The sequence below is a fragment of the Leuresthes tenuis genome, unplaced genomic scaffold (genome assembly GCF_036924035.1).
Source record: "Leuresthes tenuis unplaced genomic scaffold, fLeuTen1.0.hap1 SCAF_17, whole genome shotgun sequence".
Lineage (NCBI taxonomy): Eukaryota > Metazoa > Chordata > Actinopteri > Atheriniformes > Atherinopsidae > Leuresthes > Leuresthes tenuis.
The window spans coordinates 31728898-31753886 of NW_027325371.1; the positions used below are offsets into that span (position 1 = coordinate 31728898).

The following is a 24989-nucleotide window of genomic DNA, read 5'->3' on the forward strand; positions in this document are numbered from 1 at the left end:
CATAATGCTTGGGCTCCCTGAAACTTCCATCCTGCACCGCTGTTTGCTTTTTTACAAGAGCAGAGAAGAGCGCACTGTTCCCAGCGGCACTGCAGTACCGGGTCGATGCTTGGAGTGAACGGAGCAAGCTCCTTTTCCAACTCCTATTGCTAAAAATCCATTTAATATGTAGTCCTCGTATAGAGGACATATCAGATATTAAACTGATAAGAACAGATACTACACTTGATCTTAGCCAAAAGGCCGAGAAGCGATAACTGTCCACTGGTTCACGTCCGAGGGCCCTTCCTGGCACAATGCGCACTTGTAGCGGTGTTCTTTTTATGGCCATAGGTGGCCAGAGTGTCACTTTGCACCTCCGCCCACCCGCTGCTCTGAGCACTCTTCAGCCCTCTTAAATGGTATAACTTTGCACTCCCGCACGCTCCAGCGAGCACCATTCAAGCAATAACTTTGCACTCCAGCTTCGAACATCGGCACAGTCGCAACAAGTAAGGCGACTCTACTCAGAGAAGTCAGTCTGCACAGTAACAAGATTTCTTTTGCACAGACAGAAAGGGCTTCACCCGCAAAGGTAAAGCCTGCCAAAAATAGAAACAACTCATTAGTGCTGCTCTCCACAGAAGTGTTTAGTAAAAGGCGAAAGACTTGTACGTTATGAGAAACCAGAGTACGATTATCCGTCACTGCGGAAGCAGGGCATCAGGCTAGTTGTTATAGCCACCTTCCCCATGGTGAGCTTTGCTTGGTTGAGACGCTTGCCCCCCCCTCGGTGTTTTCACACACATAAATGTCTTCTCATCTATATCATGTTCTGTTGAATAATGAAGCCTATTTAAACTAACTCAGACTTCTACTTAGAAAGAAAGAAGGCAGATGCCTGTAAAATGGGTGGTGGCCCAGCACCACCACCTCTAACGGAGGCAGAGGAGCTGGCCCTAAACCAGAATATTGGAAGGCCAGTGGCTGAAGGGATCCCTGGAGGGAGCTCATCCTCTGAGTCCATCCCCCAAGACACAAGTGCCTTTATAAAATGCATTAGGCCTATGGATATCTTTTTTAAGCCTATTCATACAAATATTTATTTGTCTTTTCTGTCTTTTTTTTTCTTTTATCCCAACAGATTTGATGGTACCGCTCAAAAAGATAATTGTCTGGAAAAGCTAAAACTGATAACCATCTCCCGGCGAATATTTAATTCTCTGCACAGTAATGCTACACTTTCATCCACAGCATCATTGTCAAAAGGACATGCCATGTTCGTGAAAAAAGTCTCCTCCTTCCGTGCCTAATGGACTTCCAGAACTTTTAGAAAAACTAGGCTACACCAAAAAACTCGCTTGCTGACTGAATGAATGAGGAAATCAAATGGTGTGTGGCTGAAAGACGGTGGAGACAGAGAGAAACTCGAGGTTTACTGTGGAAAACCTGGTCCCGACCAGGTTAAGTTCATAGAGTCTGTTACTACGGTAACTGACCTTAAGTTACCGCTCTCTCTGAAACAGGCTGGAGTTAACCCTCTGGTTTGAGTTACCCCCCTTTGTGGAACAGAAAAACTCAGTTTCCCTCATTTCAAGGTTAATAAACTCAGTTTTCACTAAACCTGCTTTGTGAAACAGACCTCAGGTATAGACTGCATGCACTCACATTAATGAATAAACCAACCAACCATCTCCTTCTTATAGGGTCATGTCACTCAATGAATGAGTACTATATTGTGGTCCTGTGGTTTTAATCATCAGTAGCCACAGTTATGTATTCATATACTTGCTGCTGGTGTTGTTGTTGCTGTTTGTGTTTTTCTCTGTTTGTCTTTTTATAGGTGTATCTGACGCTTCTCCGCCTGGTTTCCCCACAGAGACCATAGGATGCGATATGTTAAGGACAACCAGACTGACCCTAAAACACTAATTTCCCTTCATGGGACAATAAAGAGAAAATGAATTGAATTGAATTGACCTCTCAGATGTGTATACTTGGAGTTGTGTGTGTGTGTGTGTGTGTATATATGTATGTGTGCGTGTGTGTGCGTGTGTGTGTGTGTGTGTGATATGACATTTACTATGATGCACAGACCTCAGCCTTTAACAAGTGTTTGCAATTATCTGTATGCTCGTAGATTACACACAGTGATTAACCACAGTAAGTCATTATTCTCTGGATAAATGCAGAGTGAATCATTAACCTACAACACTTTGAGAGGCATATCTCTCTCACACACACACATATATACAACAAACACAAACCATCCTGTTTCAAGGTAATCATGAGCTGATGTTCATTTATAATCATTCTCAAAGTCGTGACACAGGCTGTAAACAATCAGAGCTGTGTGTATTTTGTGTGAGTGTGTGATTTCCATCTGGCTACTATAGAAGGGACAGCAGGAAAGTCACTTCAGCATCTATCCATCACTTTGACCGCAGCACAATCCACGTGCTGCGATTAGCCTCGTCAGTCTTTGTTTGTGTTACCCTTTCTGATGGTTGGTAATCTTTAACACATGGCTGTAGCAATGAAGCTCACTTTCTCATCAACGTACAAAGACCTAGGCAGTTTGATATTCAAACTGATTTTAATGTAACCAGTCAGTAAACGTAATGGAGTAAAAATTAGAGTCCCTTACATATAGGTGCATCTTCTCCTACAATTAGATTCAATTCAATTAAATTCAATTCAATTTTATTTATATAGCGCCAGATTACAACAATTGTCATCTCAAGGCACTTAAGTAATATAGTCCAATTCAAGCCAATTGGAATTCAATTCATTGTAATCATAATCCAATTAATTCATATAGAGCCAATTCAAAAAATTAATATCCTAGCTAAGGAAACCAACAGATTGCACCGAAAGTTGTCTTCAGTCCAATCTCCCGTCCTGAGCGTGCCTGAGGCAACTGTGGAAAGGAACGACTCCCTTTTAAAGGAAGAAACCTCTGGCAGAACCTCAGGAAGGGTGGCCATCCGCCTCGACCAGCTGGGGTTTGAGAAGACAGAAAAGAGGGAAAAGAGGGGGGGGAAACACCATAACGCCATTCAAAGGATATCTGTTGGAACAGGGAAACATACGTTAATAACCACAATAATGTCACATGTACATAAAATCAATTGTGAAATTAAACAGGGGGAAAAAGAGAGCAAAGTGAGGAAAGGTGTGACAGATGAGGTCCCCCAGCAGTCTAAGCCTATAGCAGCTTAACTATGGGATGTTTCAGGATTACCTGAGCCATCCCTAACTATAAGCTTTATCGAAAAGGAAAGTTTTAAGCCTAATCTTAAAAGTGGAAAGGGTGTCTGCTTCCCGGACATTTACTGGCAGCTTATTCCACAAGAGAGGGGCCTGATAACTGAAGGCTCTACCTCCCATTCTACTTTTAGAAACTCTGGGAACAACAAGTAAAAAAAACAAGCGAAGTGCTCTGTTAGGAAAATACCTTACAATTAAATCTTTAAGATATGATGGAGCTCGGTCATTAAGAACTTTATATGTGAGAAGAAGAATCTTAAATTCTATTCTGAATTTAACAGGGAGCCAATGAAGAGAAGCTAAAACTGGAGAAACATGATCTCTCCTGTTAGTTCTCATCAGAACTCTGGCTGCAGCATTTTGGATCAGCTGGAGGCTTTTCAGAGAATATGTGGGACAGCCCAATAATAAGGAATTACAGTAGTCCAATCTTGAAGTAACAAATGCATGAACTAGTCTCTCTGCATCACCCTGAGACAGGATGTTCCTGATTTTAGCAATATTACGAAGGTGAAAGAAGGCAGTCCTAGAAACCAGTTTTATATGTGCGTCAAATGATAAATTCTGGTCAAAAATAACTCCAAGGTTCCTCACTGTAGAACTAGAAGCCAGGGAAATACCATCTAGAGTAACTATATAACTAGACAATTTCTCCCTGAAGCGCTCAGGTCCAAAGAGAACAACTTCAGTTTTGTCTGAATTTAAAAGCAGACAGTTCTGAGTCATCCAGGTCTTTATGTCTTTAAGACAGGCTTGTAGTCTGACCAACCTATTGGTTTCATCTGGTTTCATAGATAAGTACAGCTGAGTATCATCAGCATAACAATGGAAATTTATGCCATAATGTCAAATAATGTTACCTAATGGCATGATTTTTGAAGCTGCCCAGATCATGCTGACGGCTTTGCTTTGCGGTAAGACGTATTGCATCACTTCCTGTTGCTTTGTGTGTGCACTGTGACAGTTCTTGCTCTTCTTGAACTACTAATAATCACCTTATTTCTCCCTATAATTTACACATCTTGCATAGTTAACTCTATCCCATACTTGTTATATTCTAACGCTCACTCTTACAGATCTTTAGTTTTTATTTCTCACTTTTTAGCGGTGTGTCTGGTTCTCTAGCTTAGCATGGCTACCAGTTCTCTTCCTCTATCTCCTGCTTTCACCTGCTCCGTGTGTCAGATGTTTAGTTACTCCTCTGCCTCCTTTAGTAGTAATGGTACATGTAACAAATGTAGTCTTTTTGTAGTTTTGGAGGCAAGGTTATCTGAATTGGAAGCTCGGCTCTGCACTGTTGAAAACCACCCGATAGCGAGCCAGGCCCCTTTAGTCAGTGCGGAGCCACCTAGCGTAGCTAGCTCTGTTAGTCGTCCCCGAGCAGATCCCGAGCAGCCGGGACTTAAGAGTGGCTGGGTGACTGTCAGGAAGAGGAGTCATAGTCCTAAAGTCAAGCCCGTGGTTCACCATCAACCTGTCCACGTTTCAAATAGATTTTCTCCACTCAGCGACACACCCGCTGAGGACAAAACCCTGGTAATTGGCAGCTCTATAGTCAGAAACGTGGCATTAGCGACACCAGCGACCATAGCGACACCAGCGACCATAGCCAAATGCATTTCAGGGGCCAGAGCGGGCGACATAGAATCCTATTTAAAACTGCTGGCTAAGGATAAGCGTAAATACGGTAAAATAGTTATTCACGTCGGCGGTAATGACACCCGGTTACGCCAATCGGAGGTCACTAAAATGAATGTTGCATCGGTGTGTAATTTTGCCAAAACAATGTCGGACTCCGTAGTTTTCTCTGGACCCCTGCCAAATCTGACCAGTGATGACATGTTTAGCCGCATGTCCTCATTCAATCGCTGGTTGTCTAGATGGTGTCCAGCAAACAACGTGGGCTACATAGATAATTGGCAATCTTTCTGGAGAAAACCTGGTCTGATGAGGAGAGACGGCATCCATCCCACTTTGGAAGGAGCGGCTCTCATTTCTAGAAATATGGACGAATTTATTAGTCATCCAAAAACATGACAACCCAGGGTTGAGACCAGGATGCAGAGTTGTAGTCTTACACACTTCTCTGCGGCTTCCCACCTGATGCTGCCCCCCCCTCAATCAAAAAACACAAAAGGAGCAAATCCTCTTGTGCAAAAAAAATTTAAAACAAAAACTTTAACTGAACAAAAACATCAAACTATTAAATGTGGTTTGCTGAATATTAGATCTCTCCCTTTGAAGTCTCTGTTAGTGAATGATTTGATTTGTGATCATCATATTGATATATTTTGTCTTACAGAAACCTGGCTGCAGCAGGAGGATCATGTTAGCATTAATGAATCAACTCCCTCTGACTATTTAAATGTTCATGTTCCTAGAACCACAGGTAGAGGAGGAGGAGTGGCAGCTATCTTCAGATCAGGGTTACTAATCAGTCCTAGACCCAAGATTAGTTTTAGCTCTTTTGAATATCTGATTCTCAGTTTTTCCCACCCAAAGTGGAAATCACAAAAACCTCTTGTGTTTGTTGTTGTGTATCGTCCACCTGGCCCTTATTCTGAGTTTCTCTCTGAATTCTCAGAGTTTTTATCCCAGTTAGTGCTGAGTACAGATAAAGTCATTGTAGTGGGTGACTTTAATATTCATGTAGATGTTGAAAATGACAGCCTAAATATTAACTTTAATTCTATATTAGACTCTATTGGATTTTCTCAAAGTGTTCACAGACCTACTCACTGCCTTAATCATACCATTGACCTTGTGCTGACTTATGGCATTGAGAGTGAACAGTTAACAGTGTTCCCTCATAACCCTGTCTTGTCTGACCATTTTTTAATAACTTTTGAATTTACATTACTTGACTACACGGTTTCTGAGAAGAATTCTACATATAGAAGGTGTCTGTCAGAGAATGCTGTAACCAGATTTAAAGAGTTGATTTCATCATCCTTTTCTTCACTGCCATGTGCTGATATGACAGAGGATGGCTACCTAAATTTTACTCCAGTAGAACTTGACTCTCTTGTTGACAGCACTACAGCTTCAATGCGTACAACACTGGACAATGTTGCCCCTCTGAAAAGGAAGGTAATCAGTCAGAAGAGGTTGGCTCCTTGGTATAATTCACAGCTGCGTGCGTTAAAGCAGACTGCAAGAAAGCTGGAGAGACAGTGGCGTTCCTCTAATTTAGAAGAGTCTCACTTAGTCTGGAAAGATAGTTTAATAACGTATAAGAAAGCTAGAACTGCGTATTATTCATTATTGATAGAAGAGAATAAGAATAATCCCAGGTTTCTTTTCAGCACTGTTGCCAGGCTGACAAAGAGTCCGAGCTCTGTTGAGCCATGTATTCCTTTAACTCTCAGCAGTGATGATTTCATGAGATTCTTCATCAATAAAATTGTTTCTATCAGAGAGAAGATTAATGGAATCCTTCCCATTATTATCACTGATGTATCATCAAGTAGAGGAGCTTTAGAAGTATCTTTCGAACCTGAATTGTATTTAGACAGCTTCTGTCCAGTTGATCTTTCTGAGCTAACAACAGCAATAGTCTCTTCTAAACCATCAACTTGTATGTTAGACCCAATCCCAACCAGACTGTTCAAGGAGGTTTTCCCCTTAATTGACACTTCCATATTGGATTTGATCAATCGGTCTTTGTTGATAGGATATGTACCTCAGACTTTTAAGGTTGCTGTAATTAAACCTTTACTTAAAAAACCTACTCTTGATTCAGAAGTGTTGGCTAATTATCGACCTATATCCAATCTCCCTTTTTTGTCCAAAGTTCTTGAAAAAATAGTTGCAGTTCAACTTTGTGATCATTTACATAGAAATAATCTGTTTGAAGAGTTTCAGTCAGGATTCAGAGTGCATCATAGCACAGAAACGGCACTGGTGAAAGTTACCAATGATCTCCTGTTAGCTTCTGATAGCGGACTTGTTTCTGTGCTTGTCCTGTTGGATCTCAGTGCTGCATTTGATACGATCGATCACAGCATTCTGTTACAGAGACTTGAACATGTTATTGGGATTAAAGGAACTGCATTAGGCTGGTTTAAGTCATATTTATCTGATAGATTCCAGTTTGTTCTTGTAAATGAAGAATCTTCCTCACACGTTGGAGTAAGTCATGGAGTTCCTCAGGGTTCTGTGCTTGGACCGATTCTTTTTACTTTATACATGCTTCCATTAGGTAACATTATCAGACAGCATGGCATAAATTTCCATTGTTATGCTGATGATACTCAGCTGTACTTATCTATGAAACCAGATGAAACCTACAGGTTGGTCAGGCTACAAGCCTGTCTTAAAGACATAAAGACCTGGATGACTCAGAACCGTCTGCTTTTAAATTCAGACAAAACTGAAGTTGTTCTCTTTGGACCTGAGCACTTCAGGGAGAAATTGTCTAGTTATATAGTTACTCTAGATGGTATTTCCTTGGCTTCTAGTTCTACAGTGAGGAACCTTGGAGTTATTTTTGATCAGAATTTATCATTTGACGCACATATAAAACTGGTTTCTAGGACTGCCTTCTTTCACCTTCGTAATATTGCTAAAATCAGGAACATCCTGTCTCAGGGTGATGCAGAGAAACTAGTTCATGCATTTGTTACTTCAAGACTGGACTAGTGTAATTCCTTATTATTGGGCTGTCCCACATATTCTCTGAAAAGCCTCCAGCTGATCCAAAATGCTGCAGCCAGAGTTCTGATGAGAACTAACAGGAGAGATCATGTTTCTCCAGTTTTAGCTTCTCTTCATTGGCTCCCTGTTAAATTCAGAATAGAATTTAAGATTCTTCTTCTCACATATAAAGTTCTTAATGACCGAGCTCCATCATATCTTAAAGATTTAATTGTAAGATATTTTCCTAACAGAGCACTTCGCTCCCAAACTGCAGGTTTACTTGTTGTTCCCAGAGTTTCTAAAAGTAGAATGGGAGGTAGAGCCTTCAGTTATCAGGCCCCTCTCTTGTGGAATAAGCTGCCAGTAAATGTCCGGGAAGCAGACACCCTTTCCACTTTTAAGATTAGGCTTAAAACTTTTCTTTTCGATAAAGCTTATAGTTAGGGATGGCTCAGGTAATCCTGAAACATCCCATAGTTAAGCTGCTATAGGCTTAGACTGCTGGGGGACCTCATCTGTCACACCTTTCCTCACTTTGCTCTCTTTTTCCCCCTGTTTAATTTCAAAATTGATTTTATGTACATGTGACATTATTGTGATTATTAACCTATGTTTCCCTGTTCCAACAGATATCCTTTGAATGGCGTTATGGTGTTTTTCCCCCCTCTTTTCCCTCTTTTCTGTCTTCTCAAACCCCAGCTGGTCGAGGCGGATGGCCACCCTTCCTGAGGCTGGTTCTGCCAGAGGTTTCTTCCTGTTAAAAGGGAGTCGTTCCTTTCCACAGTTGCCACTGGCACGCTCAGGACGGGAGATTGGACTGAAGACACATTTCGGTGCAATCTGTTGGTTTCCTTAGCTAGGATATTAATTTTTTTAATTGGCTCTATATGAATTAATTGGATTATGATTACAATGAATTGAATTCCAATTGGCTTGAATTGGACTATATTACTTAAGTGCCTTGAGATGACAATTGTTGTAATCTGGCGCTATATAAATAAAATTGAATTGAATTGAATTAATGGAAGCATGTATAAAGTAAAAACAATCGGTCCAAGCACAGAACCCTGAGGAACTCCATAACTTACTCTGGTAAGTGAAGAAAATTCTTCATTTACAAGAACAAAATGGAATCTATCAGATAAAAATTACTTAAACCAGCCTAATGCAGTTCCTTTAATTCCATTAACATGTTCAAGTCTCTGTAACAGAATGCTGTGATCGATCGTATCAAATGCAGCACTGAGATCCAACAGGACAAGTACAGAAACAAGTCCGCTATCAGAGGCTAAGAGGAGATCATTGGTAACTTTCACCAGTGCTGTTTCTGTGCTATGATGCACTCTGAATCCTGACTGAAACTCTTCAAACAGATTATTTCTATGTAAATGACCACAAAGTTGAACTGCAACACTTTTTTCAAGAACTTTTGACAAAAAAGGGAGATTGGAAATAGGTCGATAATTAGCCAACACTTCTGAATCAAGAGTAGGTTTTTTAAGTAAAGGTTTAATTACAGCAACCTTAAAAGTCTGAGGTACATATCCTGTCAACAAAGACCGACTGATCAAATCCAATATGGAAGTATTGATTAAGGGGAAAACCTTCTTGAACAGTCTGATTTGGATTGGGTCTAAAATACAAGTTGATGGTTTAGAAGAGACTATTGCTGTTGTTAGCTCAGAGAGATCAACTGGACAGAAGCTGTCTAAATACAAATCAGGTTCTAAAGATACTTCTAAAGCTGCTCTACTTGATGATACATCAGTGATGATAGTGGGAAGGATTCCATTAATCTTCTCTCTGATAGAAACAATCTTATTGATAAAGAATCTCATGAAATCATCACTGCTGAGAGTTAAAGGAATACATGGCTCAACAGAGCTTGGACTCTTTGTCAGCCTGGCAACAGTGCTGAAAGGAAACCTGGGATTATTCTTATTTTCCTCAACAGAGGGGCAACATTGTCCAGTATTGTACGCATTGAAGCTATAGTGCTGTCAACAAGAGAGTCAAGTTCTACTGGAGTAAAGTTTAGGTAGCCGTCCTCTGTCATATCTGCACGTGGCAGTGAAGAAAAGGATGATGAAATCAACTCTTTAAAACTGGTTACAGCATTCTCTGATAGACACCTTCTACATATAAAATTCTTCTCAGAAGCCGTATAGTCAAGTAATGTAAATTCAAAAGTTATTAAAAAATTGTCAGACAAGACAGAGCTATGAGGGAACACTGTTAACTGTTCACTCTCAATGCCATAAGTCAGCACAAGGTCAAGGGTATGATTAAGGCAGTGAGTAGGTCTGTGAACACTTTGAGAAAATCCAATAGAGTCTAATATAGAATTAAAGTTAATATTTAGGCTGTCATTTTCAACATCTACATGAATATTAAAGTCACCCACTACAATGACTTTATCTGTACTCAGCACTAACTGGGATAAAAACTCTGAGAATTCAGAGAGAAACTCAGAATAAGGGCCAGGTGGACGATACACAACAACAAACACAAGAGGTTTTTGTGATTTCCACTTTGGGTGGGAAAAACTGAGAATCAGAGATTCAAAAGAGCTAAACCTAATCTTGGGTCTAGGACTGATTAGTAACCCTGATCTGAAGATAGCTGCCACTCCTCTTCCTCTGCCTGTGGTTTGAGGAACGTGAACATTTAAATAGTCAGAGGGAGTTGATTCATTAATGCTAACATGATCCTCCTGCTGCAGCCAGGTTTCTGTAAGACAAAATATATCAATATGATGATCACAGATCAAATCATTCACTAACAGAGACTTCCAAAGGAGAGATCTAATATTCAGCAAACAACATTTAATAGTTTGATGTTTTTCAGTTAAAGTTTTTGTTTTAAATGGAAAAGGATTTGCTCCTTTTGTGTTTTTTGATTGGGGGGGGGGCGCAGCATCAGGTGGGAAGCCGCAGAGAAGTGTGTAAGACTGCAACTCTGCATCCTGGTCTCAACCCTGGGTTGTCATGTTTTTGGATGACTAATAAATTCGTCCATATTTCTAGAAATGAGAGCCGCTCCTTCCAAAGTGGGATGGATGCCGTCTCTCCTCATCAGACCAGGTTTTCTCCAGAAAGATTGCCAATTATCTATGTAGCCCATGTTGTTTTCTGGACACCATCTAGACCAGCCATTCTCAACCTTGGGGTCCCAACCCCAGTTGGGGTCGCGAGATGATTTCTGGGGGTAGCCAAATTATTTTGGAAAAATATAAAAGCACCAAGTTAATGTAGCTTCCGATTGGACGTTAGAAGGATGACAAGCGGTTGGTCTTAAACAGGCATTTTATTACTCAAAAGATACTCAAAAAATATTTTTTATAAAAACAGGCTCGTTGTTGTTTTAGCCTCATCTGCAGCAACTTTGCTAGCTGGAAAAATGGAACGATGGCTTAAAAGAAAAAGTGTTCCAGACAGTCAGCAGCACAATGACTACCCACAATGTGTCATTTGCTCTGAGGTGCTGGCACACGAGAGCTTGAAACCGGTAAAACTTAAGAGACATTTAGAGTCAAAAGACAGCAGCTTAATTAATAAACCAATTGATTTTTTTTCAGCGCAGAGAGCAAGAACTAAAAATGCAAAAAACAGTCGTGAGTGAATGTACTGCTGTCCCTGCAAAAGCCCTGGCAGCTTTATATGAGGTGGCATATCTAGTGGCCCAATTGAAAAAGGCTCACACGGTCGCGGAGAATCTCATCCGTCTCGCAGCTGTAGATCACGACTCCTCAGAGTTGAGAGTGATCTTCGCGTGGCCGTGTCTAACATAAAGCCAAGAATGCAGCTGCTCTGTTCAAACAAGCAATAAAATGATAACGAAACTAATAGCTGAAGTGAGTTCATATCAGAAGTGCTGGTCAGATTTGGCAGGGGTCCAGAGAAAACTATGGAGTCCGACATTGTTTTGGCAAAATTACACACCGATGCAACATTAATTTTAGTGACCTCCGATTGGCGTAACCGGGTGTCATTACCGCCGACGTGAATAACTATTTTACCGTATTTACGCTTATCCTTAGCCAGCAGTTTTAAATAGGATTCTATGTCGCCCACTCTGGCCCCTGGAATACATTTGACTATGGTCGCTGGTGTCGCTAATGCCACGTTATAGAGCTGCCAATTACCAGGGTTTTGTCCTCAGCGGGTGTGTCGCTGAGTGGGGAAAATCTATTAGAAACGTGGACAGGTTGATGGTGAACCACGGGCTTGACTTTAGGACTATGACTCCTCTTCCTGACAGTCACCCAGCCACTCTTAAGTCTAGGCTGCTCGGGATCTGCTAGGGGACGACTAACAGAGCTAACTACGCTAGGTGGCTCCGCACTGGCTAAAGGGGCCTGGCTCGCTATCGGGTGGTTTTCAACAATGCAGAACCGAGCTTCCAATTCAGATAACCTTACCTCCAAAACTACAAAAAGGACTACATTTGTTACATGTACCATTACTACTAAAGGAGGCAGAGGAGTAACTAAACATCTGACACACGGAGCAGGTGAAAGCAGGAGATGAAGGAAGAGATCTGGTAGCCATGCTAAGCTGGAGAACCCGATACTAAAAAGTGAAAAATAAAGACTAAAGATCTGGAGATCAGGAGATCGCCCCACATTGCTGTGCTCTGTGTGCTGCATTTAAATAATAAAAACCCTCTTGGAACCCATACGACCCTGCATCTGTGTCCTGAGTCCCCTGGTAAACTAACAGCAAGAAATGTCACAGTACACACACAAGGCAACAGGAAGTGATGCAATATGTCTTACCGCAAAGCAAAGCAGCAAAGTCATAAGGGGATCAACAGTGTCTGTGTTAAAACACAAGAATGCACTAACTGGACCAGCTGGATCATTGACCAGCTCTTTTAGTGATAAGCTCGCAGGTATTGCAAGTCATTTTTCCTGGCTGCATTCAGACTCTACAATCAGCTCCACTCCCAGTAGCCCCTTCCACTAAACTGAAACTGATTCTGATTCAATTTTATTTATATAGCGCCAAATTACAACAATTGTCATCTCAAGGCACTTAAATAATATAGTCCAATTCAAGCCAATTGGAATTCAATTCATTGTAATCATAATCCAATTAATTAATATAGAGCCAATTCAAAAAATAATATCCTAACTAAGGAAACGAACAGATTGCACCGAAAAAAGTGTTGCAGTTCAACTTTGTGGTCATTTACATAGAAATAATCTGTTTGAAGAGTTTCAGTCAGGATTCAGAGTGCATCATAGCACAGAAACAGCACTGGTGAAAGTTACCAATGATCTCCTCTTAGCCTCTGATAGCGGACTTGTTTCTGTACTTGTCCTGTTGGATCTCAGTGCTGCATTTGATACGATCGATCACAGCATTCTGTTACAGAGACTTGAACATGTTAATGGAATTAAAGGAACTGCATTAGGCTGGTTTAAGTAATTTTTATCTGATAGATTCCATTTTGTTCTTGTAAATGAAGAATTTTCTTCACTTACCAGAGTAAGTTATGGAGTTCCTCAGGGTTCTGTGCTTGGACCGATTGTTTTTACTTTATACATGCTTCCATTAATTCAATTCAATTCAATTCAATTTTATTTATATAGCGCCAGATTACAACAATTGTCATCTCAAGGCACTTAAGTAATATAGTCCAATTCAAGCCAATTGGAATTCAATTAATTGTAATCATAATCCAATTAATTCATATAGAGCCAATTCAAAAAATTAATATCCTAGCTAAGGAAACCAACAGATTGCACCGAAATGTGTCTTCAGTCCAATCTCCCGTCCTGAGCATGCCTGTTGCGACTGTGGAAAGGAACGACTCCCTTTTAACAGGAAGAAACCTCTGGCAGAACCAGACTCAGGAAGGGTGGCCATCCGCCTCGACCAGCTGGGGTTTGAGAAGACAGAAAAGAGGGAAAAGAGGGGGGAAAAACACCATAACGCCATTCAAAGGATACCTGTTGGAACAGGGAAACACAAGTTAATAACCACAATAATGTCACATGTACATAATATAATTTGAGAAATTAAACAAGGGGAAAAGAGAGCAAAGTGAGGAAAGGTGTGACAGATGAGGTCCCCCAGCAGTCTAAGCCTATAGCAGCTTAACTATGGGATGTTTCAGGATTACCTGAGCCATTCCTAACTATAAGCTTTATCAAAAAGGAAAGTTTTAAGCCTAATCTTAAAAGTGGAAAGAGTGTCTGCTTCCCGAACATTTACTGGCAGCTTATTCCACAAGAGAGGGGCCTGATAACCGAAGGCTCTACCTCCCATTCTACTGCAAACTCATACACAGACTGCAGTTTACAGAGTTACATAATGTTTCATAACTTTTGTCACTCATACTGTTTATGTACATACCATACACTATATATTATTGTCCATACATACTGCTCATAATCTTCTAAATACTCCTTATATATTGTGATGCCCTTACGGCTTTCTAAATCAGTCTAGATCTGGAAGTCCCACAGGATCTTGGCTCTGTCATTCTCCACCACCTCAGGAGGTATCTCTCACTTTGACTTCAGGATTTCCAACCCATTCTCAGCACAGATGTTACTGTACACTATTCCTGCTACTTGGTTATGGCGTTTCACGTACTTGTCTGCATCTTACACTCTTTTACCATGTACTGGACTATCTCAGAGGCCTCTTTGCATAGCCTGCACCTGGGGGGGCTGTCTGGTGTGGTAGACCCCAGCCTCTATGGCTCTCGTGCTCAGGGCCTGTTCCGGAGCTGCCATGATTAGTGCCTCTCTACTGTCTTTCAGACCAGCCTTTCGTAGCCACTGATAGGACTGCTCAATATCAGGCACTTTGTTAATCTGTTGGTGGTACTTGCCATGCCAAGGCTTATCCTACTGTGAGTGTTTCTCCTTTTCCTCCTCTCCTCCACTAGGTTTCAGCTGCCTGAGTTCCTGATGAAGACTCTTTGTGTACTGTAGATGTTGTAATGTTGCAAGCCTTCCAGTATTCATGTATGCTGTATTGAGTTGTAAACTTTCTTCGAGTCGATTGAAGGAGGGCATAGATTTGTATTTCTAACCTTGCAGTCTTGAGTGACATTTCTGTTGTAATGGAAAATTAATTCTTATATGCATTGTATTGAGTGTTACTGTGTATGACCTGCAAATGATCGAGCTGCAAGGTACCACCCTGCCCTGTTTTTCTTAAATTCCTCTTTACAATGGTGGGCTTGTTATAATGAGGTAGCTGCACTTTAAGGGGGACAGGGCTGAGGCTGGTATTTACGACTGTGTCTGGGCAACTTCAACTGATGGTTGGGGAGGAAAGATAGAAGAACAATCAACTACACCCAAAGACAGATGACGTGATAAGCGGGCAATATAACTGTGTTTTTGCCTCAGTGGTCAGAGCAACTCTGTATTTTGTACTGTGTTGTTCTCTCTTGCAAGATATTATTATCAAAGCCTCTTATCTCCTCTGAAGAAAATAACTGACTCTGTGCATTACTAAATTTCCACCACACTGTCCATCAGTAGATGGTGTTTAGCTCTCCTGTGTTACTCCCAATTCCCCTCAGGACCCTGTTCATGTATTGAGCCTACTCATCTGGTATGATGCCTGATAGAAACTTCCATGTTGTACAGAGGCAGGTTATTGGCCAGTAGTTTGATGGAACAAGCCCTTCTGGGGATCTTTCATTATCAGGACTGTCTGACCTTCGATTAACCAGTCTGCGTGGGTTCCCATCCATTCGAAGCTGCTTCATGTGTGCTGCTAGGTGTTCATGGAGTGCAGTTAGTTTGATAAACCTGAAGGTGTGTAACATGTGAGAGTCTAGTGCAGTCCAACTCTTCATACTTGAGACCCTTTCTTGGATGTCTATTGTTCTGGGATATTGCTGTGATCAGCTGTCAGATCCACTAGCCATGAAGCATTGGTGTTATGTGATGCTTCTCTCTCCCACATGCTCTTCCAGGATTGTTCAGTCTCAGCCTGAGGTGGATATATTCTCATCTAATTACCCTGTCACTGAGCATACACTTTGAATGGTTCAGTGGATAACATCGTATTTATTTTCCTGGCTTTAGGTTCTTCAGTGTACCTTCTCAGATGGGTAACCAGAGCTGTGAGTTGTTGTTTGGCACTATCCAGTGCCTCATAGTTTTTAGTATTTCTTATGGAGTACTCTTTCCATTACATCTTTCTCAAGCTCTAAGCTGCCTAACCTCCCTCTGTGTTGCCTTGATTTAAAACTCAACAATAGTAGATTATTACTAGAGTAAGTCTATTACAGAGACGTCAACATACAGAAAAAAATTAACAACAAATAATTTCCAGTGCAAAACAATTGCAAACAAGTGACAGGTTGGTGCCTAATATTATCCTACATACTGGTCGGTGCCTTAAAAGAACCGAAGTTCGGTACCCAGCCCTATCTATTGATTTCCTTAGCTAGCAACATTTTTTTTAATTGGCTCTGTATGAACTTTACTCATTTGGAATTTAACAAATTTGGATTTGATTAAGTGATGCTTTTATTACAGAGAAGTATATTCTAATTGGCTTTAATTGGATTGCATCTTTAAAGGGCCTTGAGATTACATCTGTTGGGATTTGGCACTATATGAATAAAACTGAGTTGAATTCAGCATGAATAAGAACAACAATAAAATTGTTGAAGTGAATGAGTAAACCCATGTTTTGTCCACAAAAGCTAAGTCTGGTTTCCTGCCTCATAGTCTTGCCATAGTCATAGTCTTTGTCAAAGTTATTTATTCCATAGTCTTGTTTTGTTTTCACAGTCTTGTTTTTTCATGTTTAAGTATTTCTTATTATCCGGCTGAGCCGCGCTTTTCGTTATTGCTCCCTGTGTTGTTGTTTTTTTAATAAACCCTTTTGAATCTTGAAAGAACTGCATCTGGGTCCTACCTCACCAACGATCCCTGACAGAATCATAATTATTTGTGTTAGCCCAAGTGTATAGTTTAATTTGTCTATCAATATTAAGCTTATGTCAATATTCAGAGTAATTTAATTGAATTAGGTTTCACCTGAAAGTTACTCATTTCAAAGCAGAGTATGTTCTTTTAAATCAGTTGTATCATATTTTTGTTGTACTGTACATTGACTGAGACAGGTATTCATAAATTTTGGAAGAATTTGTGACTGAATGCATTTGGTATCAAAGTAATCCAAACACAGTTTAGCTCCCATCACCTACAGATATGATGAATATTTAAAGTGTTTTGCAACAGTGAACATGGTATTTAATAGAAATTGAATTAATAATGATTATCTTGTTATGGCTAATATTCATATATTGATTCTATTTTCATTATCATTCCAGTTATGTCCAGTTAGTCCAGAATATGTACTGCTTATTCTTCCAAAAAGAACTGTTGTGGTCAAGAGTTAATTTTTTTGTTGTCAATTAATTTTTCCTTCATTTCGCAAGTTAGTGACACACAATTTGATTAATTTACAGACATTGTTTCTTAAATACAGAAGTCCTCAAAATGGCTGCCAGACTTTCTTCAGAAATGTCTTTTTCTGACCCTATGAACCCATCGCACACACAAACACATCACCCCCACACTGCAGTGCATCCCTTCCTTGTACCATTTTAGTGTCACATTAATCTATTTGTTTGTGAGTGTGCATGTGTCAGGTGGATCCTAGCCAAACCCAACTCCAGTGGGTCCATGTCCCTTGACTCATATAGACACTCAGAGGCTCTAGCCAGCTGCCCTCCTTTTCCACAGGGAACTGAATACACTTCTACCACCAGCTGAGCTCAGAGGGAGAGTGACAGCATCTGTCCATAGAAACAAGGCCTGTCATGTGTGTGTGTGCATGAGCCCGTGGATGTGCATGTGTGTGTGAGTGTATGTGTGTGTTTGATTAATGCCCACCTCACCCTCCTTCACCTCCCACTGCAGACAAAAACCTCAACAGACACAGCTCTTCATGCTCCCTCTCCCCTCTGCCTCTCTGCCTATGTGGGCCTCCCTGTCAGAGCTGATTGATAGCTAAAACATTGATTGGATAGAAATACATGTGGGGAGAGGGTAAGAAGGGGAAAGGGGGAGGATCAAGAGAGAGGTGGAGAGAGTATGTGTGAGATAGAAAGAGAAAGAGAGAGAGAGAGATCCAGTAAACCAGTCAGGTTCCAGAAGAAAGGTGGATCCACCAATGGCAGAGAAGAGAGAACATTAAGCAAGATGGTGGGTGGAGTTTGATCACCCATCAATGGACAAAGAAAAAGAGCGAGAATGAAGGGTGAGGGAGGACCTTTTGTTCATGTGTAGTCAGTTTTTTTCAGTCACAGGTCCAACTCCAGTAAATCTTCATCACTGTTTTGATTGCATGACTGCGCTGGTTATATTAAGGTGTTCATATTTCTCCACTTGACACACATACTTTTGCTGTAGTAATGGAGTCATCCTGTAGATTAAACCCCAAAGGTGACACCAACCCGCTCAGACTCAGATCACATATAACAGTAAACATTTTTTAATCTTTCTCTTTTGTCGATCTTGCTAAATAGCACGAGTGAACACGGCTGATAAGCATTCCTACCCAATGAAAGTGGTGTCTAAAAAGCACAGTTTCAAACAGCCAGGGTTTCAGTTGTCAGTCACAACTGAAAATCAAGAAAAAGTTTCTAACACTACATTTGTAAACACATAATTAGGGATTTGATAACATAGTTAAACTGAAAGCTTTTTTTGGGCGCAGTGATATTTAGGAGAGATTAGTATTGGAATACTTGAATTTGTAGGCACAACTTGTATATATTTTTTCTGTTCAAACATATGTAGCTGAATTTCTACTCTATTACATAGTACCATTGCCTTTGTTTTGGCAAGCTGTAAGCAAGTGTTGGAAAGAAAAGCAGGGACCAATTTATATTGATAGATTCATACATTGTAAAAAAAAAAAACAACAACTGGTGACTTACACCTGCAGAACCAGTCTCCCAATCCCCCCAATAAATGCATAAACACCATTAAAACATGCTAGGAATATATTTTCTAATTGCAATGACAGTTAGTGCTGACATTGCAGTGATTCGGTTATTGATAGAATTAAAGCTAAATATAGAATAAAAAGATTCAGAAGGGAAAACATCATTTTAATTCATTGTAAATATGAAATTTGACAAAGTGGAAAGTCTCCCAAAATTATTCCATATTTTCAGTAGCAATATTTGCTCCTAAATGTGACTGCTTTTAAACAGATCAAATTCTTACATATGTATGATGAAGATAAACATTAAAACTACCCGATCTTGTCGATCACATGCCATGGGGATTGGGGTGGGGGCTGCAATGATGGCGTTGTGGTGCTCCCCTTATCCCTTCCCTTTCTTTTTCTCTTCCTCTCATTCAATCAATCTGACAAAGTATCTCTCATGCACATGGATTCAGATGACTGAACACACAAACATACAGAATAGAATAGTAAAATACTTGATTCATCCCCAAGTGGGGGAAATTCAAAGAAACAACCAGACACAGCAATGCTTGAATGTTGCAAATCATCATCAAACACATACTGGTCAAATACAGAAAAAACTGAGTTGGTGTTGTTCAATAGATGATAACAACTGCTTATGACAAATAATTCTGAATTAATTATCAATAACTATTATAGACTACCGATTACTAATTTGAAATGAATCTACTACAACTTCAAATTTATCCTCTGGGTTTATTAACGTATTGTTAGAAATTCATGATAATCTATTTTAATTTCTGTCATTCATACAGACAGACAACTTATTGGCCCCATTACATTTATTTAATTGTATAGATGCTTCTCACCAAAGCAGCTTATGAGTAAATAACACAGCGGGGTCAAGGTTTGCTCAGTAAATACCAAAAGACACTTAAACATGTGAACTGAGGAAGGTGGGATTAAAACCAACAACCCTCTGATTGAGAGATGACCACTTCATTTTCTGAACTACAACCACCAAAATAAAAAGCTAATTAATAATTTTAAAAAAGTAAAACCATGAATACAACATGTGAAATCCACAGTATAGACCCTATAAGTAGATGCCCAGTTTCCCCAGAAAGAGGAGAAACAAAACTCTCCTTTCTGATTCAGCTGGAGGATGAACACTACAAGATGGTAAATTTCCTACAGTTAGCATTATTCCACATTCCACATTCCACATACCCATTCCATACCAGCTCTATTAATTTACAGCTATATGCTTTCTGACACAGCACAGACTACATGTTAATGATCAGTTCAGTAAAGTTTGTAAGCTTTTCAAACAATGTAAATAGCATTTTGTTCATGTATTTTCCTTGAAAACAAAACAAAACAAAAACTAATCAATTATTAGGTCATAACTCGTGACTTTAAGACTTTCTTTACATAGCACCATAAAAGAGAGATGCCTGGATTGTCTTATTTCATGCATATCTACATATACATATACATACACACACACAATTCCACGGTCATAAGATAAACTGCATGACTCCCCTCTTTTTCTGTGTGTTTGTTTTGAGTGTTTAAATGTATATTTAATCTGAATATCGTCTTGTGATTTTTTTATTAAAAAAAACTTGATTTACAATTATTACATATAATTATATACAATTATTACAATAATAACAACTTGACTTTCTCCATGTGAAAACTGGTCTTATTGTTCATAAAGAAATCTACTACACTGAAATCATCTGCTCAAATGAAGGAAACACCAAGTCATTGTTCTCACTGCCCAACACTATTCTCAGGCCCCTGGACTCTCTCCCCCACTACTTCTGTAACTCCTGAATGTCATTTCAATGAGAAAATCCACAAAATCCACCATGACCTGAATTAAGACTCCACCCTCAGCACCTCTTCTGACACCCCTCTCCCTTCAGGTCAATTCTTTGTTTTCCAGCTCTGTATGTCAAAACCTTCTATCTGCCAGTTTGAGCCCCTCCCCACAGCTCTGGTTAAAGCCCTCCCCTCTCTGCTCCTCTTTATCTCTGCCATCATCTACTTCTCACTCACCACTGGAATTGTTCCTACCCCCTTTAAAACCATCACCTCAATTTTGAAAAAGACTTGTGTAGATCCAAACAACTTCAACAATGTCCATCCCATTTCCAATTTACCCTTCCTTTCCAAAATAGTTGCAAGACGAATCCACACCAATTTAACCAACTTCAACTTGTATGAATAATTCCAACTTTGTTCCCACTCCCTCCATAGCACTGAAACAGCACTCAAAATCACCAATGACCTCCTCATGGCAGCTCATTCTGGTTTACTTATCATTCTCATCCTCCTTGATCATAATGCCGCCTTCGGAGCTGTATCTCACACTATTCTCACCCACGTTTCACCCACATCCCTATAGAATGGTTTAAATCTTACCTCTCAGGTCACACTCAGTACATCCAACTAAAATCTCTCAATTCTCAGCCCTCCCGTGTTACCACGGGTGTCCCCCAGGGATTTGGCCTGGGGACCCTTCTCTTCATCCTTTCTCCTGCCCCTCTTCAATATTTTCCATAAATATAATTTTAATTTTCACTGCTATGCACACAACACCCAGCTCTTTCTCTCCAGTATAGCTAATTCCAGCCTCCCACCTTCCTCCTTCCTTTAGTTCACTCACTGTATCAGTGAACTAAAATCCTGGTTTTCCTCTAATTTTCTTAAACTAAACTGTGTTACAGCTGAATTTCTCCTGACGAGAACAAAATCCAAAGCTGACAGTTTTTCCATCACAATTGACAACTTGTTCATAGCCTAGTCACTTTTCATATCAAGTACTGCATGTGCAATACAGTGTTTTTGATGACCATCTTAGATTTTGGATTGAAATGCTTATTAGTTTAAAACAAATTTTAGTCACTTTTATATGTGATAGTTTTAGTCCAGTTTTAGTAAAAAAAAAGTTAAAAAAAGTTTTAGTCAGTTTTAGTAAAAAAAAAGAAAAACGAAATATAGTCTTTTAACAAATTAATTTAGGTCTATAAATATTGGAGATTGCTGTTGGACCGTGTCACACATAAGTTGTGAAAATTGCAGATCTATAAATTCAACACATTGCAACACATTGTGAGCTTGCAGATTGGCTATTTTCACCAATAATTACAATAATAAAGGTTTTAGACATATAAGGTTTCCACCCAACGGCAAATACTTTCTGACCTAAGGATTGTGCATTACACACAGATAAAGTGGGAACAGTGGAATCAATGTTCATTACTCCAATAAAACCAAAAACATTCTACTATCAATTGTGGCTTTATTTCTCAGAATTTGCTAAAGTACAATGAACATACACATGCCCCAAATATGAGTGACGGATGAGGAACGCATATGTTCAACTTGGCCTTGTCTGCCAGATGCATATTTTTTGTAAAAACAGAATGAATTCACGTTAGCATAACAAAGCTAATTTTAGCCTTAAGTTAGTAGCCCATTTGCGCTAGGAGTATGTGGAAAGCTTTTTTTTTTTTTAATTTTATTTATAAGCTTACTATGAAATTTATCACGAGCCGATTGTCGATTAACATTGTATGTATACGTTATGTTAACAGCACTTGTAACTTACCTTCGAAAAAAATATCCTTGTGACGAGCCTTCCTCAGGTGCAGAGAGAGCCTCTGCACAAGAATTCCAATGTGTCTGGACTATTTTTTAATGCACAAATGGCAAATAAAAAAAACCTTGGACCTTGCAACTCCTTGTCTACCTCACAAATCCCTCCATAAGCTTCACTTAATTCCGAATTCTTCTGCTAGTATAATCACAAAAAAAAAAAAACTATTCACCACATGTCAGAAAAATTCTCTCAAAATTAGGCTCAGAGTCGCTGGATACGATGAACACAAAACATTTATTTCTTGCAAGAAAGAGACAGGTCCGCACAACCTGTCAGGAAGCTGGCTCAGAGTTGTCTGACTGACAAAATGGTATTATTGCTATTTATATTATCTATATTTACTGGCCACACAATATTATCTGAAACTAACATTACTAGCTATTAAATGTTATGGGAAAACGAGTTCGGACAGTCAAAAACAATTTTGCTTGCTACACAGTGTTATGAGAACCAAAAGATAGGAGGAAGCCTTCCCCCATCACATGAACCTTTATTCTTGCAGCTTTTCTCATAGTATGACTCCATCATTTTTCTAACATTTCCCTCCTGTTTATGCTATGAGAAAATAAGGACTAAACACTGTAAAAATTCATCATCTCGTAACTCATCTTATTTTAAATCTTTAACATTAAAATCTTCCCCTGTTCGCAGTGCTTAGGAGCGAAAAACCCATTTGCTGTAACTCATGTTCTTATTTACGGGGAAATTCTTCATAGCCCCATCCCCACTTGGCGACCGGCCACTTAATTACTCAGTCAGTATCAAAGGTCGCACTCCGAACAGTTGATTCAGATGACTGGCAATGGACATATGTGTGATCAATAAACACAAAATGAATACACAAACATATTAAATGAATATTAAATTAAAAAATTAATAAATGCAATTAATGAATAATAAATGAAAATAAGAATAAATGAAAATCAGGAATAGTCAAACAATCATAATAATAATGTAATACAGTTCATTCAGTCCAGTCCCGTCCCGTCACCAGTTCTGCAATCGTCTGCTTCTGACTGAACATCAGTCTGGCTGGGTCTGGAACTGCTAAGCTATCTTGGTAAATGGTAAATGGACTTGTACTTGTATAGCGCTTTTCTAGTCTAGCTGACCACTCAAAGCGCTTCACTACATGCTGCATTCACCCCACTCACACACATTCATACAGCACGTCTTAAGATTCATAACTACGTGCTTTTCTAATCATTCATACACACATTCATACCCCCAATGATACACTGGGGGGGCAACGTGGGGTTCAGTGTCTTGCCCAAGGACGCTTCGACATGCATTCTGGGGAAGCCAGAGTCGAACCACCGACCTTGGGTGGGTGACTGCTCTTCCTCCTGAGCTACAGCCGCCCACAAGGAAGGAGAGGTTACTAGTACTTCACTTCCAGGAAGAGGTCTTTACCACCTCTTATTCCCTAACTAATCTTCTTTTAGGACACGTCAGGATATAATTCAGACATATTCCTTAATTCAATTCAATTCAATTCAGTCAGACTCTACAATCAGCTCCGCACCCAGTAGCCCCTTCCACTAAACTAAAACTGATTCTGATTCAATTTTATTTATATAGTGCCAAATTACAACAATTGTCATTTCAAGGCACTTAAATAATATAGTCCAATTCAAGCCAATTGGAATTCAGTTCATTATAATTATAATCCAATTAAATCCAATTCATTAATTTCAAAATAATCCAATTAATTCATATAGAGCCAATTCAAAAAACAATATCCTAGCTAAGGAAACCAACAGATTGCACCGAAACTTGTCTTCAGTCCAATCTCCCGTCCTGAGCGTGCCTGTGGCGACTGTGGAAAGGAACGACTCCCTTTTAACAGGAAGAAACCTCTGGCAGAACCAGACTCAGGAAGGGTGGCCATCCGCCTCGACCAGCTGGGGTTTGAGAAGACAGAAAAGAGGGAAAAGAGGGGGGAAAAACACCATAACGCCATTCAAAGGATACCTGTTGGAACAGGGAAACTCAAGTTAATAACCATAATCTTAATAAGCTTAATAAGCTTTATCAAAAAGGAAAGTTTTAAGCCTAATCTTAAAAGTGGAAAGGGTGTCTGCTTCCCGAACATTTACTGGCAGCTTATTCCACAAGAGAGGGGCCTGATAACTGAAGGCTCTACCTCCCATTCTACTTTTAGAAACTCTGGGAACCACAAGTAAACCTGCAGTTTGGGAGCAAAGTGCTCTGTTAGGAAAATACCCTACAATGAGATCTTTAAGATATGATGGAGCTCGGTCATTACAGTGGTTGGAGGCTGTTAAATGTTATTTGGCGGAATTAACTCTTAAGATCAGCTTTTCATTCAGTTGGGGTGGAGCGCTTAGCTTTGCCATCCACCCTTTTGTACACCTGTTTTGCAGCAGCTTCACCGACTCCCACTAAAACTTGGCATTCATTTCAAAATACTTGATACCTTAAGTACACTTAAGGTCATCCATCACCTCTCTCCACCATCTTTGTCTGACCTTGTCCAC

At 39.8% G+C, this 24989-nt stretch overlaps 2 non-coding genes across 2 annotated transcripts; both read right to left on the minus strand.

Annotated features, from left to right (window-relative positions):
- Window positions 1–64: 64 nt before the first annotated feature.
- LOC140274087 (U2 spliceosomal RNA) lies at window positions 65–255 on the minus strand. The gene has a single exon (XR_011908080.1). It is a non-coding gene; the product is annotated as a U2 spliceosomal RNA (small nuclear RNA).
- Window positions 256–563: 308 nt separating this feature from the next.
- LOC140274351 (U5 spliceosomal RNA) lies at window positions 564–674 on the minus strand. Its single transcript, XR_011908313.1, has one exon. It is a non-coding gene; the product is annotated as a U5 spliceosomal RNA (small nuclear RNA).
- Window positions 675–24989: the final 24315 nt, after the last annotated feature.